This window comes from Phacochoerus africanus, chromosome 1 (assembly GCF_016906955.1).
Source record: "Phacochoerus africanus isolate WHEZ1 chromosome 1, ROS_Pafr_v1, whole genome shotgun sequence".
NCBI lineage: Eukaryota > Metazoa > Chordata > Mammalia > Artiodactyla > Suidae > Phacochoerus > Phacochoerus africanus.
In genome coordinates this window covers 40,366,521-40,384,051 of record NC_062544.1, presented here as the reverse complement: position 1 = coordinate 40,384,051, position 17,531 = coordinate 40,366,521, and the positions used below count along the sequence as shown (strand labels likewise).

At 42.4% G+C, this 17,531-nt stretch overlaps 1 protein-coding gene across 2 annotated transcripts in view; it reads right to left on the bottom strand.

Moving 5' to 3' along the window:
• The window catches only part of ELOVL7 (ELOVL fatty acid elongase 7), a 93,422-nt gene extending 85,254 nt beyond the window's left edge, over positions 1-8,168 (bottom strand). The window contains exon 1 of one of the 2 annotated variants that reach the window (XM_047755604.1): positions 8,041-8,168. The gene's annotated coding sequence lies outside the window, so the exon portion shown is untranslated. Of the gene's footprint in view, positions 1-7,299; positions 7,723-8,040 lie in introns of those variants that run through there. The other variant, XM_047755643.1, reaches the window with a different exon arrangement.
• Positions 8,169-17,531: the final 9,363 nt, after the last annotated feature.

Sequence of the window (17,531 nt, the reverse complement as noted above, 5' to 3'; positions counted from 1 at the left end):
AAGGTCCTTTCTAGCTCAAAACACTTTAATATGTCTTTAAAAAGACATGCTCCTATGAACCTGAAGCTAATGCAACACTGTAAATCAACAATACCCCCGGAGTTCCCATCATGGCTCAGTGGTTAAGGAATCCAACTAGAAACCATGAGGTTGCGGGTTCGATCCCTGGTCTTGCTCAGTGGGTTAAGGATCCGGCATTGCCATGAGCTGTGGTGTAGCTCGCAGACACAGCTCCAATCTGGCGCTGCTGTGGTTGTGGTGTAGGCCAGCGGCTACAGCTCTGATTAGACCCCTAGCCTGGGAACCTCTGTATGTCATGGGAGCAGCCCTAGAAAAGGCAAAAAGACAAAAAAATAAAAAATAAAAAAATAAAAAAAAAGACATGCTCAGACTCAGCAAAAGTTTGACTTCTTTGCCCCTTAGGTGGGATAACCCTAAAGTGTACCCCAGTGGGAAGGAGGACCAGACACCCAGAGCGGTAGTAGTGCCATCTTTATCAACACGTCCCGCACTGGCTGCTTCTTTCCCATCTCTACTGTCTAGGATCACCTCTCAAACAGCTTACAAGAAAGGGAAAAAAAAGACCTATGTTACAAATTCAGATTAAAAGTACCACATTATAAAGTGGTAAGAGCATGGGCACATGTGTATTAGAGCTCAGACTGAACTGGGTCTGACTTCCAGTGCTGTTTCTAACCAAGTGATCCTGGGCAAGTTACTCAACTTCTATATGCATGTTTCCTTGCCTATGAAATGGAAACAATATCACCTTGTAGTGCTTTTGTGAAGATTAAATGAAATAAGGCATGTGGAGAATTTATCATAGTGCCTGGCATATAGTAAGTGCTCAGTAAATAAAATGTACTTTATACATTTTATTATAATAAAATGTACTTTTTTTTTGTCTTTTTGCCTTTTCTAGGGCTGCTCCCGCAGCATATGGAGGTTCCCAGGCTAGGGGTCTAATCAGAGCTGTAGCCACCAGCCTACAGCAACGTGGGATCCGAGCCACGTCTGCAACCTACACCACAGCTCACGGCAATGCCGGATCCTTAACCCACTCAGCAAGATCAGGGATTGAACCCGCAACCTCATGGTTCCTAGTTGGATGCATTAACCACTGAGCAAGACCAGGGGTCGAACCCGCAACCTCATGGTTCCTAGTTGGATTTGTTAACCACTGTGCCACGACGGGAACTCCATAAAATGTACTTTTATTTTTCTCATTTTATGAGTTTGGTCTTTTTTCAACAAATAACTAATTTGTTGAAATGCTTCAGAAAACAATTACTATACCTCTATAATTAATATTAGAATCTAGAGTAAGTTACACTTTGCCCAATTCAACGTGTCAGTTTAATAGCACTAAAAAATTTACCAATTTTAATAGAGTCTAGCTAATGCTATCCTCTATATTTCTGCCTTCAATCTTTATGGAAGTCATTTAAGGGAGGCAAGAACTAGCTCTAGATTCTACACATTGGTTTACATTATTAAAATAAACTTAAATGTTATATGGATACTAAAAATCTAATTTGAAATAAATACGCTAAGCAGTTGTGTACCATTAACATGGTATGCTAAGCAAAGGGAAAAAAAATCTACATGTACTCTGCTTTTTACATTTCAAATGGCAAACTTTCACTTGTCTTTACTAATGTGGTGCATAAAATAACTACAGAGGCAAAGGTTCTGAAGGCTTACTGTGCCACAGCATAAATTGTTACAGGCAGACTAACAGCAGCAGCAATTTTGACTGGTTCTGGTTGGTTAATCGAAAAAATATATTTAAAGAATCAAAAAAATTATGTACACACCACAAACATTTACTTTACCTTAAGACACATAAGCATGCATTCATTCCCCAATTTTCCAAAGTAGCTGCAAGATTTTCCTTGAGAAAGAATTCCTCCCTAACATTTTTCTCATGTAAACCCTACTCAGGATTTATTTTCTACAATTTCCACTTATAAAGTTCTAAGTGAAAACTCTAAAAAACAAAAACAGAACAATTTGTAAAGCAAGTTCAGGATTTTATCGTTTAAGTTTTCACAATTTTTCTCTTCTATTCTTTACAGTTCTGATCACTTTTTTAGTCACTCACTTACATGGAATCTTTCCAAAGAATTCAACATTCCATTCACAGAAGCAATAATACTCTTTGCTTTTGCACTTATCTTTCATAGATATACACCCATTTAAACTATCTAATCACAATAACAAGCGTTAACTAGCACCAACACGTTTGCAATAAACACAACCAGAGACCCAGACAACGGTGCAGTGAGCAGGCTACAAGGAGCCTGTGTTCACCAGGCCTGGGAAGCATTTGGTCTGCTTTAGGGGGAAATGAAGAGCTTGGGCTCATAGGGTCAACTGGTTAGATGTGAAGAAGATTGTCCTTATATAGGATGAACCATGAACTGCCAATATCCAATTATTTTTTTCCTAGAGAAATCGCAATTGCATATGTTCGACCTAATATTTCTATTCTTAATTTTAAAAATATTTAATGTTCACTATTACATTTATTGCCCCTTTTTCCTCTCCTTGAACAATGAATAGTGGCTCTCACAACTTTATTTTTAAAATGCCACATTTGCTCAGGAACAAGCTATTCAATAATCAGTACTTTGGTTTCCTAAAAATGTGATTTCTACCTTCTTTCTTCAGGTTAAAGTCATACTTAGAATTTCAAAGAAATTCTTCAAAGGCTGAAGGTATAAGCATGTGCCTTCTAGCAAACTAAAAGATTAACAGCAGAGGGATTCAAATGTGAGGTCGGCATTAATTTGTTTGCTTCTGAGACAAATTTTTTTGGCTGGAAGGAGGCACTGTATTTAGATGAGGACAACTAGCTAAATCCTCTAGTTCTAGTTCTCACATCTCTACCACTGGCCCTAAAGTCTAAATCAGGTTTAGTTTATGGTTATCCTTATGCCCTCACAAAACTATCATTAGAATCACAGCCCAAATATCTCTTATACTCTCTAAATTGTTAGCCCATGGTTAGTATGAAGTGTGGGAAGAGCCTATAAACACTGTAACTTTACCTGGGTTTAAATCCTACCTATGCACTTCTAAATGTTCCCTGATTGAGAATCCTTTTTGCTTCTTCACTTACACACCTTTCTTGATTTTTCTGCACCCAGCTGTGCTGTGAGGATTCTGGTGTAGACCTTGCTAGCTTCAGAGGATTTGTGAGAAAACACACAGAAAGTGCCTTTTTTTGCAACCAAGACCGATACCTAAAAGATGCCCAAACATTTCACCTCTTGATTGTCAATAAAAGGGTAAAAACTTAAATGCAGGCTACAGCATTCTGTAAATGTGTGGCACAACATCATTTTCTACTCCCAAACTAATTACAAAAACTAAGCATAATCAAGATATCTACTGTAAACAGTGAAGGTAGCTCTCCTTTCCTCAGAGACAGAAAGGAGATAAAGCCAGAAAGGTGAAGCTGCAATTGCCTGAGGGGTGCTTTTAAAATACAAATCTTGGCAGAGCTTCCTTGCCTGCCGGCTTGCATCTCTCACAAGTGTTCTACCCTAATAAATCTGTTTCTTGCCTATCAAAAAAAAAAATTACAAATCTTAACAGGTCCCTTCCCTTTTTAAAGGTCTCCAAAGGCTCCCCACTGTCTGTAGGGTACAATACAAAATCTTTACTAGATCAAACTAGGTTCTCATTAGCTCAGCCCTGTGTGCCTAGGAAACCTCCTATGCAGTGTTTATAACATTCCCAATTCTCTGAACATACCTGCATTCTCTCAGCCTGAATTTGATTTCCTGCCCTCATCCTATTTTTCTGCTGCCCCACCTTCCACTTTTTCTTCTTTCACTTCAGCAAGCCAATTCCGCCTTACTCTGCTTGGCTTTCCCAATACTCTGTTTTAATCACATTCACACTGTACTGTCTTTCCCTCCCTTGAACCCACACAGGGCTAGATGGGCTTCAGCAACCTGCTGACCACTGCCTGATGCAAAACTGACACTCAAATATTTGTTGAATATGCAATCTCTGAAACTCCCAATGGTGACTAGGTTTGGCTCTACACCTTATACTAGAGGGAACAAAGGAGGTAGGCTGCTGGTGCTCAAGACATATGGTTGCTTCTCCAAGTGGATGAAGACATGTCTTAAAAAAAAAATCTGTCTTTAACATGGCAGATTTATGAGTTATATGTTACATGGCAACTTTATTCATCTGAATAATGGCCTGTTTAGAAATATTTATCACTAACAAAAAAAGGATAATTTTACTTTTCAAGGCAGTAACTTGTGCTTTTAATATTTCCAAATCAATTAGGAGTTACTAAAAATCTCAATTACAAAAAGACTAATCTTATAAAGTGCTAAATTTGCATGTGTTTAGCTTTTTCATAACGTGTGAGTGGTCCAAGTTGGATGAGTCACAGAAATATATCAAAGATATATCTAATATATATAGAAATAGATTTAAGATATATCTAAGATACATTTCTCTCTAAAAATATTGTTTATGGCATGCTTCTTTCCATGCTATATGGTGTGTTTTATTAAAATTCAAGATTAGTTCTCAGTCTAACATGCTATTATATATACAAAGGCTCCAAGATTGTTTGATAAATAGCTATTCTTCCATATTCTAAAGTCGATGTATGTATGTATAGTGCACCAGGGAGAATAAACAATGAAACAAATTAGAAAAAAGCCCTATTTCTTCAACTTGACCAGAAATTCTCTGAGGACAGAGGCTTTTTTTTTTTTTTTAATGTAATTCCAATGTCTAGCATAAAGAAGCAAACCTCAATTTGTAAAATGACATATTTGCCAAGGTAAACATCACTGTAACCTGAGTTGTTTATAACTACTGCTAGTATTTCTGTCCAATAGTGGATTAGTTAAGAAAATTATGTTATAATTATTGGAAATATAATCCAAACAATAGCAGTTTGGAAATTCTATAAGATGAAAAATGCTTACTATGACTACAGGAAAAATACAAAATACTCAAATCCTATATGTAGTATGATGTAGGAAAATATACATAGAAAAATGGAAAGAGGCAAAGGTAAAACCAAAAAATATTTATTGTGGTAGAATCATGCTCAGGGGGTCAAAACTCTCCTCTTGGCTCTCTAAGCTCACCAGTGTAGTCCTCCTTCCAGTTTTCATTTTCCCTCACCTCGAACCTCCCCAAGCATAACCAATTTTTCCCTGACAATGCCTCTCAGATTAGTCCGGGCCCACATTACCTTGTGTCAAGGCTTTGAGAAAAGATTCCCATTTGACCTTTCTGCAGTCTCATCCAACTATCATATCTACTGCCAGAACAAGACAGTCATTCTATTGCTAAATATATCCGCTGTGGTAATCTCTTATTTATGTTTTATGCATTTTTATGCATGTTTCTATTTTTCAAGAAACTAGGTTTTTTCTTGTAACTCATGGTGGTTTCATATCTTGTTTTGCAAGGTTCTCCTTGGTTCTCTACCAATTCGGCCCTACTTCATTACACTTCTTTTTTTTTTTTTGTCTTTTCTAGGGCTGTACCCGTGGCATATGGAGGTTTCCAGGCTAGGGGGTCCAATCAGAGCTGCAGCCACTGGCCTATGCCACAGCCACAGCCACAGTAACGCCAGATCCGAGATGAATCTGCAACCTACACCACAGCTCATAGCAATGCCAGATCCCCAGCCTACTGGGTGAGGCTAGGGATCAAACCCACAACCTTATGGTTCCTAGTTGGATTTGTTAACCACTGAGCCACGACTGGAACTCCCATTATATTTCTAAATGGAATGTTTAGCCAGGATGGCCAGATTCCTGTCTGCAGCAAAAGAGATGGCAGAGACTTTCCACGCTTCCTCTACAATGCCTGCCAGCTCCTCCATGTCTACGAGTGTAAACTCCCTAACCTCCTCTAAAACTTGGCTTAAAATTTTCAGAAAGTTTTCCAGCATCATTCAACCCACTCCATTTGTGCTCCCTTAATTCATTTTGCACCATATTCTGCAAACACACATCAAGCAACTATTAATCATAAGGCGCAAAGAGTCACTTTCCTAAGTTGTTTACAACCTTTCTGTGGACACCGAACATTTAGGAAAGAAGTCAACCAACAGTAAAGTAATGATATGAGTGTTAAGTGAATGTTCAGAAGTGGGGAAGAGGGAGACTGGGTAAGAGAAGAAGGTGAAGGGGGTAAGATTGACAAAGGCTAGAAGGAAGAGACAAAGTAAAAGCTGAATAGGAGAGATTTCAAGACTGGGAGAAACGTGAAGCTGAGTTTTGCACCTGGGTGCCTAGTCTAAAGGGAGGGAGGCTGACATAAATGATCTTAACTAGAAATGCTTTGGGACAAGTTCAAATGGAAAGTTTTGCTATGCACTGACAGACACTACATGCTACACTAAAAGTGAAGATACATGGAAAGTAGCAGCCATAACAGAAGTAACAAAGCTCTGTCTGAAAACAAACAAAACACACAAACAAAAAACTAAATGAGTACAAAGTTATAGAAGAAGGGAAAGAGGGACCTTGAGAATGGGAGCCTGGTCAGTGAAGCATGAAACAGCACAGGACTCCGGGAAAGTAAGGAGGAAGAAAGGAACTCCAGGTGAGGCAGTAAGCACAGTGGTCAACAGCCCCAGTGCTAGACCAGAACCCCCTGAGTTGCAATCCCCTTCAGCTATTAGTGTCTCCTTGGGCAAGTTCCTGTGTCTCAAGCTTCCTCAGCTGTAAAATGAGGATAATGTTATCATTTATTTATCCCATAGGATTGCTGCAAGGATTAAAAGAGTTGATACAAGTTCACTGATACAAGAACTGTGCCTGGCAGGGAAGCACTAGATAAAGGCCTGCCACTGTGGGGGAAGATTTAACTTTTAGCGACCTTGATGGGGCAACAATTTCTGGCCAGCAGTAGGAGCAGAAACTACAAAGTAAGAGAATTAACAAGTAAGTGATTGATAAGAAGGCAGAGGCAACCACAAAGTATATTCACGACTCTTTCACAGCAGTTAAAAGCGAGGAGTCCATAAAGAGTAACCTGCGAGTATAGGGTTAAGTGAAAACGCTTTTCGAGGGTATATCTTAGCAAGAGGAAAAAGGCTTGGCTCGCCAAAACTATTCTTCAGTCGGTGTGGGACTTGTTTTCCCAACCACACAGCGAGCTGGACAGGAGTAGACACCAGATCCTTCCTGTCCCAGCTTCCCCCCTAGGGAGCACGAAAGAGCGCTCTCTTGGCATCCGGTAAGTTAGAATCAGCGCTGGCTGATTAGGGGGTAAGGCCCATTTCCTAACCACCGATACCTTGGGAGATGAAACAACAGGCTTTCCGATTTCCATCTCCGGCACGACCTGCTCTACCGCTCTGTACTCATCACTCTCCTCAACCAGCGGCCGCCGCCGGGACAGGATGCAGTTCGAGGAGCCAAAGAGACAGCGCCCTGCTGCAAGAGCAGCGCCCCAAGTTCATTCCAGCCTTGAGGACACAAAAGCGCCCCAGAAAAAAAAGTAACAGAAAGAAAGGGGCTTGGGGATTTGGAGGGATGGCGAGCGAGGCCAGACCCCAGAGCTGGGAAAGTGACCCCGACGGTCAAGGTCGAGCAGGTCCCTCTCCCACTCCCACAGGCGAGCACCTTTGCCCTCCCACCCGGAACAGCAGGGCCGCATCCCAAGGGAGCGCTCGCTGGAGGCTCAAAGCCCGGGGGCGGCTGGGACCGCCGTCCCCTTGGGATGCTGGGATCCGCGGGGTCTCCCCCGGAGGGCGCAGGTGAGCGCGGCGGCCCCGCCCTCCAGCGGGAAGGGCCCCAGCCCTGGGAACCCGCAGTCGGTGCGGCGGGAACTTGAGAAGCGCCCCCCAGAGTCCAGACAGGGCCTGGCCGGGCTCTCCAGTCTTCGGGACCCGGATCTCGCTCCTCGCGCGCCGCGCCCGAGTTCTTTCCACCCGGCCGCCCCCGAATCCCAGCCCCCGGGGTCTCCCTCCTTCCATCGCCTCTCCGACCCGGAAAAGTTCGGCCCCAAACCACCTACTGGGAGCCCCGTACTCACCCGGCGGAGAGCGGAGCTGAATCCCCGGACACGGGAGCAGAGGGCGGCGGCGGGCGGCGGCGCGAGCTTGGAGCTCCTCACAGCGGCCCCTGCTGCCCCGGCCGCAGACCAAGCTGGAAAAGAGGCGGAGGCCGCCGGGGTGTCACCTGCCCGCTCTCCCACCCCGCCGCGTGACGCCACGCAGTGCCGCCCCCTGCCCGCCCGCCCGCCGCCTCTGCAGCCAGGTACCCTCAAGGGCCGCGGGGAGGAGCCCGCCGCCCGCCGGAGGGAGCGGCCGGGAAGAGCGCGCGGCCTCGGTTGCCCCACCTCCGCCTAGCTGGAAGCCCTGTGACTCGGTGCGCGGCTGGGACAGGGGACCCAAGACTGATTGGAGAGATCGGTTCTGGCCTCTGGAGTAATTACATTGCCTTCTGAGCACAAATGTTATCACCTCAGGTCATCTCGAGCCTTAACATAAATAGTGTGAAAACTGTCGTCATGCATGACTCAGGATTGAGTTGTAGAAAAATCTGAGGCCGGTGGCGGAGAGCGAGAAAAAAGAGGTTCTTAGTCCTGAAAAGACTATTCAGAAGGTTAACTCATTATCTAAAATGGAGGCCAGACCCAACAGCGGCTGGAAGCGTAATTTGGATCAGCTCTGTCCTCTGCTTATTAAAAACTGGAGAATTGCCGCAAATATTGCGGAGCGAAGGGGACTTTTAGAGCAATGAAGAGCAAATTGTATATAATCTAAGTTAACTTTTTTGCTCCGGTTAGTAACGGCAGCTGCTGCAGCAAACAAAATCTGGCACGTTGGTGTCTCCTTATCCACTCTTGGGCTGAGTTGTGGGGAGGATGAATGTTAGGCGTTATGCGCGCTCCATTATTTTTTAACTGACTTGGCTTTGTGTCTGATCATGATCCTCCAAATCGCTGTCATGTTTTGGAACCCTGGCATCAATAGCTGGAAGACAAGAGTCCCAAGAAGTTACTTGCCCAGGAGGCAAAAACCAAGAACTAGATTTGAGCTGTTTCTAGAAAAGTGAAAAATAACGTGAGGGGTTGCAATCCCTGACCCGTGCACCTCATTAATGTGCACCTCATTAATTTAAGCCTGAATCAGAACAAAAAGATCCGGACAATCCAGGAGGGAGGGTAAAGAGAACACTTAATGAGCCACAAGCTGTTTTCCTCACATGCAGGTGTTGCTTTCCACCACCTAATTCTAGGTAGTCAACAGAGTTTTTATTTTGTTGTTGCTGTTGTTGCTGTGTTGTGGGCTGCACCTGTGGCATACAAAAGTTCCCAGGCCAGGGACTGACCTCCACCACAGTAGTGACAATGCCTATCCAAAACTGCTAGGCCTCCAAGGAACTCCAATATGAGATTTTAAATGCTTTACACAAACCTTGGAGAGCCCCCATAGTGGCCACTGAGGAAAAAGCAAAAAACATGAAAGCTTAAATTTAAGAAAATCCCAGCTTGAGGGAAACCAAAGATTTCTCTTTCCTTTTAGATAAACTTTGCTTTCATAATAAAAATTATGTAAATGTATTATTCATTTAGTAGATGTGGAAAATCTTTGGGGAACTAGAGACAATTGCTTAACAATATTTGTGTCTGGGAGTTCCCATGGTGGCACAGTGGTTAACGAATCCGACTAGGAACCATGAGGTTTCGGGTTCAATCCCTGGCCTTCCTCAGTGGGTTGAGGATCCCGTGTTGCTGTGGCTCTGGTGTAGGCCGGCGGCTATGGCTCCGATTAGACCCCTAGCCTAGGAATCTCTATATGCCGAGGGAGCGGCCCTAGAAAAGGGAAAAACACCAAAAAAAAAAAAAAAAAAAACCACACATGCAAAAAAAACCCAATATTTGTGCCTGCTAATACCTATCTATATGTAGTTGTGAAATTTCAAGTACGAAAGAGGTCTTATGGATTCAGAAGATTACCTCATTATCTAAAATGGAAGTTAGACCCAACGCTGGCTAGAAGCCGAATTTGGATCAGCTCTGAATGGATTCATTCACCTAACAAATATATGTTCTAGGCTCTGAAGATTCAACATATAAAAAAACAGCAAAAAAAAAAAAATCCTCTGGGTTTGTTTTTTTTGTTTGTTGTTGTTGTTGTTTTGTCTTTTTTTAGCGCTGCACCTTCGGCATATGGAGGTTCCCAGACTAGGGGTCTAATTGGAGCTGTGGCCGCCAGCCTACGCCACAGCCATAGCAACTTGGGATCCTTAACCCACTGAGCAAGGCCAGGGATCGAACCTGTGTCCTCATGGATGCTAGTCAGATTCATTTCCACTAAGCCACAAGGGAAACTCCAAAATCCTCTGTTCTTGTGGAGTGTACCTTCCTTCTAGCTGGGGATAACAGATCACAGATGAATAAACAAGTAAAATACAAGTGTTCATGTTGTGATAAGAACTATGAAGATAAAGAAGGGGAAGGAATGGGGCTTTTGGAGGTGGGGAGCTGCAATATTAAAGTAGCATTTGTGCCAAAATTGTAAAACAATGAAGTGGCAAGCCTATGTGTCTCTCTGGGTGACAGCATTCTAGTCAGCGGGAACTGTAAGGTGGAGGGCATAAGCATCCCCTGGATGATCACAGGCACCCAATAGCAAGGAGGCCAGAGTGGTTGAATTGGAAGGAGTGAGGACAGTAGTAATAAGTGAGGTCAGAGAGTTAAGAGAAGCATTTTGGGTACAAAAGTGACATCATTTAACTGAAAAATTAAAAAAAAAATACCCTGGCAACTTTCTTAAAAGTAAGATGAGTGTGGAATGGGAAAGGTAGAAGCAGGTAGAAGATTAGAAGGCTCTTTTTTTTTTTTTTTTTGGTCTCTTTAGGGCCACACCTGGACAAATGCAAGTTTCCAGGCTAGAGCCGTAGCCACTGGCTTATGCCACAGCTGCAGCCACAGCAACGGCAGGTCTGGGCTGCATCTACACCACATTTCATGCCAACACTGGATCCTTTAACCCACTGAGCAAGGCCAGGGATCAAAGGATTGAAACCATGTCCTCCTGGATACTATTTGGGTTCTCTACCACTGAGCTACAAAAGGAACTCCCTAGAGGGTTCTTAAAACATCCAGATGGAAGATATAAGTAGCTTGGACCAGGTTGATTGGTAGTGGTGAGAGGAGGTCAAAATTTAAAACTATGTTCTGAAGGGAATATCAACAGGATTTCCTAAGGATCTGATATGTGGTATGAAAGAGATTTACAAAAAAAAAAAAAAAAAAAAAAGTCAAGGATACCTCCAGGGAGTTCCTGTTGTGGCTCAGCATTTTTTAAATTAATTAATTAATTAATTGTCTTTTTAGGACTGCACCCGCAGCATATGGAGTTTCTCAAGCTAGGGGTTGAATCTGAGCTGTAGCTGCCAGCCTACACCACAGCTGCAGCAATGCCAGATCCGAGCAACATGGGATCCTTAACCCAATGAGCGAGGCCAGGGATCAAACCCGTGTCCTCATGGGTACTAGTCGGGGTCATTAACCACTGAGCCGTGATGGGAACTCCATGTTTGCATACTTCGAAAAATTTAGTAGAGGAGGAAAAACTGATAATGTTGGAAAGGAAGGAAAACTGTTGTAGGGATGTCCTTAGGTATGTGAGAGGGATGGGATTTGGCTCACAGGTAGATCATTGGCCTGAGATTTAAACATACACTTTCACCCACAGGGAAGGCAGAGTTATGGGCTCAGATTCGGCAGGGGATGTGGCTAGGAGCGTGTGTTAGTAGATTGTTTTAGGTCATATTTCCCAGAAGCAGACCCAAAACAGAAAGTAGTGTGCAAGTGATTTATTGAGGTCAATAAGGGATCCAAAAGGATCTGTGTGATCAGTAACACTGTCCACTAGGAAAATGTTAGTATTTTCCAGGTTTGGTGGGTTTTTTTTTAAAGAAATAAAATGTTACAGTTAAAGCTCCACCCTATCCCAATCCCTTTCTTTCTCCCAAAGGTATCCTGAAATAGTTATGTATCATTTTCATGTATGTGTTTGTAACTTTATTACTTACATTTATCTCAATATACACTGTAATTTTGTATATGGTTAAGTTTTATGTAAATAGTATCACATGCTGTATGTATTCTTCTGCAGTTTTCTCTTCAGTCAGCACTTTTTTTGAGATTATTCATGTTGATTCATGTAGATCTCTTTTTTTTATAATTACTTTAGAGTATTCTGTTGTATGGCTCAACCATTTAAACACTTTGCTAATGAACAAAACTGTGTTGGTTCTAACTTTTCCTTTCTGGAGACATTGTGTCAAGGAATATACAAGTAAATACTTTCTGTACACATGGAGAAAATTTTCTAGGGCTTATATACTTAGACATGGAATGGCTCGTCATGGAATAGATTATTCTCTTCTGTGGACATTTGCTGTTTTTTGGCTGCCCTGTATCTGAACCCTCTTTTTATACTTGAGGAAGTTCTTATTATGACTTCGTAAACAGCAGAGCTCACCTTCCATTATAGAAGCTGAAAGTGCATGATACTCATTTTGCCACCCCCTTAGGCAGTTACAAAGGTGTGATGGAGACTGGGCCAAGGGGATACCCCCACTCCTGGCTCCTTCTCCCACACCCCAGGATTCTGAAGTTGAAGCTAGGGACACAACAAGCTATGTCTGCAATGGTGGCTCCCTAAACTGAATCACTGGCATAAATTTAGTTCTAATTTGTCAGCAAAGCTCACCTTTTCCCCCATTTTTCCCAAATCTATTATCCAGGCTTTGTGGAGATTCTGTAAGCTCTTGATATTTTTCAATAAACATCTTTTCTGTTTAAATTAGTCACTTAGTTTCTATTGCTTGCAACCGAGGATCCTGACTGACAGACTTTCCTAAGTGGTGCCAATTTATACCACAACTACATTGTATTAATAGTTTCCATTTCCCTAAATCCTTGCCAACATTTGTTGTCTTCAGACCTTATATTTTTGCCAGTCCAATGGGGGTGAATTGGTTTCTCACTGTTGTTTTAATATACATTTTCAGGAATCTTTTTTTTTTGTCTTTTTTTTTTTAGGACTGCACCTGTGGCATATGGAGGTTCCCAGGCTAGGGGTCTAATCGGAGCTGTAACCGCCAGCCTACCACAGTCACAGCAACGCAGGATCTGAGCTGAGTCTGCGACCTACATCACAGCTCACAGAAATGCCAGATCCTTAACCCACTGAGCGAGGCCAGGAATTGAACCCACAATGTCATGGTTCCTAGTTGGATTTGACTCTGCTGTGCTATGACCGAAACTCCCATCTGTAATTGTTTTTAAATTCTTATGTTTGAACAGGTAATACACTCACATGCCTTACATTTCAAAAATTCATACAATGATAAGTCTCCCTCGGGAGTTCCCTGGTGATCTGGTGGTTAGGACTCTGTGCTTTCACCACTACAGCCTGGTTTCAATCCCTGGTCTGAGAACTGAGATACCACATCAAGCCACTGCATGCCACAGCACCCCCAAAATAATAATAATTATTTATTTAAAAAAAATCTCCCTCTGCCTTGTCTCCCATCCATCCATGCCTTTCTGATATACTTTGAGAAATTAACAATTTTTAAACACAGCATATTCTTCCTGGTTCTGCTTTTTAAAATACAAATAGTAAATACTACACACATTGCTTGCACCTACTTTTTTTTCACTAAGCAATACATGTTGAGATACTTCCATAAAAACCTTATTTATTCCTCTCCAACATCTATGCTGTATGACTACCATAGTTTAAAGTTCCCTATTGATAAACATGTAGGTTGTTTGTAATTTTGTGATGTTAATATAACAGCTAACACACATATAGTACGTGCAAGGTACTGTTCTAAGTACTGTTTACATAGATTAACTAAATTTTTTTTTCTTTTTTGGTCACCCTTCAGCATATGGAGTTCCTGAGCCAGGGATCAGATCCAAGCTGAAGTTGTAACCGCAGTTGTGACCTATGCCACAGTTGCAGCAACACCAGATCCTTAACCCACTGTGCTGGGCTGGGGAACCTGCATCCCAGTGCTCCAGAGACACAACTGCACCACAGTGGGCACTCCATAGATTTAACATTTAATCCATATACCAACCCAAAGAGATAGATAATACTATTACTTCTATTTTACAGGGAGGTCTAGTAACTCAGCCAAGAACATAATGCTAGTAGGTAGTAGAGCTAGAATAAAACCAGGCTATTAGGCTTTAGCACTCATATCCTTAACCACATACAGAGCTACACTGAATAAACTTGCATACATTAAGTAAAGTCCTATAAGTGGATCTGCTGATTTAGAGAGTAAGTACATTTTTAATTATGCTAGTTACTACCAAATTTCCCTCTATATACAAAGAATTGCACTAGGGGTTCCTGTCGTGCTCAGTGGGTTAAGAACCCAATATTCCATCCTTGAAGATGTGGGTTCAATCCCTGGCCTTGTTTAGTGGGTTAAGAATCCAACATTGCTGTAAACTGCAGCATAGGTCACAGATGCATCTCTGATCAGGTGTTGCCAGCTCTGATCAACTTTCAATAAAGTTTTGTTAGAGGAAAACATAGGCCAAACACTGTCTGACATAAATGACAGCAACATCTTCTCAGACCCCCCTCTTAGAGTATTGACAGTAAAAACGAAAATAAACAAATAGGACCTAATCAAACTTAAAAGTTTCTGCACAGCAAAGGAAACCCTAAACAAAACGGAAAGACAACCCACAGAATGGGAAAAAATCTTTGCAAGTGATTCAACTGACAAGGGATTAATCTCCAAATTTTATAAACACCTTCTGTAGCTCCATACCAAAAAAAACAAACAACCCCATCAAAAAACGGGCAGAAGATCTAAACAGACATTTCTCCAAAGACATGCAGATGGCCAAAAAACACATGAAAAGATGTTCAATATCACTCATTATTAGAGAAATGCAGATCAAAACCACTATGAGGTACCACCTTACACCAGCCAGAATGGCCAGCATCAAAAAGTCTACAAACAAGAAGTGCTGGAGAGGGTGTGGAGAAAAAAGGAACCCTATTACACCGTTGGTGGGATTGTAAATGGGTGCAAACACTGTGGAAATCAGTATGGAGATTGCTCAGAAAACTAAAAATAGAACTACCATTTGATCCAGCAATCCCACTCCTGGGCATCTATCCAGAGAAAACCATGACCCACAAAGACACATGTACTCCGGTGTTCACTGCAGCACTATTTTCAATAGCCAAGACATGGAAACAACTTACATGTCCATCGACAGAGGAGTGGATCCAGAAGATGTGGTACATATACACAATGGAATATTACTCAGCCATTAAAAGGATCTAAATACCAGCATTTTTAGCAACATGGATGGACCTAGAAATTATCATGCTAAGTGAAGTCAGCCATAAAATGAGACACCAACATCAAATGCTTTCACTGACATGTGGAATCTGAAAAAAGGACAGACTGAACCTCTTTGCAGAACAGATGCTGACTCACCGACTTTGAAAAACTTATGGGCTCTGGAGGAGACATTTTGGGGGGTGGGGGGATGTGCTTGGGTTATGGCATGGAAATCCTGTGAAATTGGATTGTTAGGATCATTATACAACTACAGATGTGATAAATTCATTTGAGCAGTAAAAAAAATGTTCTATGTATATTTCTCATAATGAAATGCTTCTCAAATAGATGGAACTCTATTTATTTATTTAGCTTTTTAAAATTTTTTTGGTCTTTTTATGGCCAAACCTGTGGCATATGGAGGTTCCCAGGCTAGGGGTCTGATCAGAGCTGTAGCACCTGGCCTAAGACACAGCCACAGTAACCAGGATCCAAATGGCATCTGCGACCTTCACCACATCTCATGGCAATGCCAGATCCTTAACCTCACTGAGCAAGGGCAGGGATCGAACCTGTGTCCTCATGGATGCTTAGTCAGATTCATTTCCACTGAGCCACGACAGGAACTTTTTATTCAGCTTTTTATAGCTGCACCTGCAGCACATGTAAGTTCCAAGCTAGGGGTTGAATTGGAGCTACAGCAGATCCTACGCTACAGCCACAGCAACACAGGATCTGAGCCAAATCTTCGACCTACACCACAGCTCATAGCAACACCAGATCCTTAACCCACTGAGGGAGGCCAGGGATGGCACCTGAATCCTCATGGTTCCTAGTCGGATTTGTTACCTCTGAGCCACAACAGGAGCTCCCCAAGAGGCTATATTTTAATGATGTAATTGAAACAAAACAACAATTGGGAAACTGAAAAATATCTACATTGTAAAATTATTTAGCAGTTACGATTTTTTGGGGAATTTTTTAGCATATACTGTATTTGCACTACATTGCTCTAAATTTATGTACTGATAACTGTTCAGTGTACCTTGTAGGTTTACAAAACTATTTATCAAATGGAAGCTCTTTTTGGAGGAGTTGCATTTGCACTAGGTTGGTGTTTCCTAAACTTGCCTGATTTTAATAATCACTGGAAACAAACACTAAAAAGCACAGATTTTGGGAGTGTCTGTCGTGGCGCAGTGGTTAATGAATCCGACCAGGAACCATGAGGTTGCGGGTTCAATCCCTGGCCTTGCTCAGTGGGTTAAGGATCCGGCGTTGCCGTAAGCTGTGGTGTAGGTTGCAGATGTGGCTTGGATCCGAGTTGCTGTGGCTCTGGCAAAGGCTGGCAGCTACAGTTCTGATTCGACCCCTAGCCTGGGAACCTCCATATGCCACAGGAAGTGACCTAGAAAAGGCAAAAAGACAAAAAAAACCCCAAAAAAACCAAAAAAACAGATTTTTAGGTTCCTCCAATAGTGGTCCAATCCTACCTGAAATAGCTATGAAACAGCCTGTGGTTCAAATCTTGATCAGTTTCATCTCTCTCTTCTTTTTATTTATTTTTAAATTTTTAAAAATTGCTTTTTAGGGCCACACCCATAGCATATGGAGATAACCAGGCTAGGGGTCCAATTGGAGTGACAGCTGCCAGCCTACACCACAGCCAAAGCAACACAGGATCTGAGCCACATCTGTGACCTACACTACAGCTCACAGAAATACCAGATCCTTAACCCACTGAGCGAGGTCAGGGATCGAACCTGCAATCTCATGGTTCTTAGTCGGATTCGTTTCTGCTGCATCACAACGGAAACTCCTATCTATTTTTAAGCATTGCCTTTTTCCCCCCCTGCTACTGAGATGATAACCTATATAATTGATTACCCATTCAGGATGATTAGGCAATCACTTAATTTTTGTGAAAGGCTTATCAATTTGAGGTAAGAGAAGAAACTAAGGACACTTTGTTTTTTTGGTCTTTTTAGGGCCGAACCTGTGGCATATGGAGGTTCCCAGGCTAGGGGTTGAATCACAGCCACAGGTGCCTGCCTGCACCACTGCTACAGCACAGGTGGATCCAAGCTGAGTCTGATCTACTCTACAGCTCATGGCAATACCGGATCCTTAACCCGATGAACAAGGCGAAGGATCGAAGCCAGGTCGTCATGGATCTAGTTG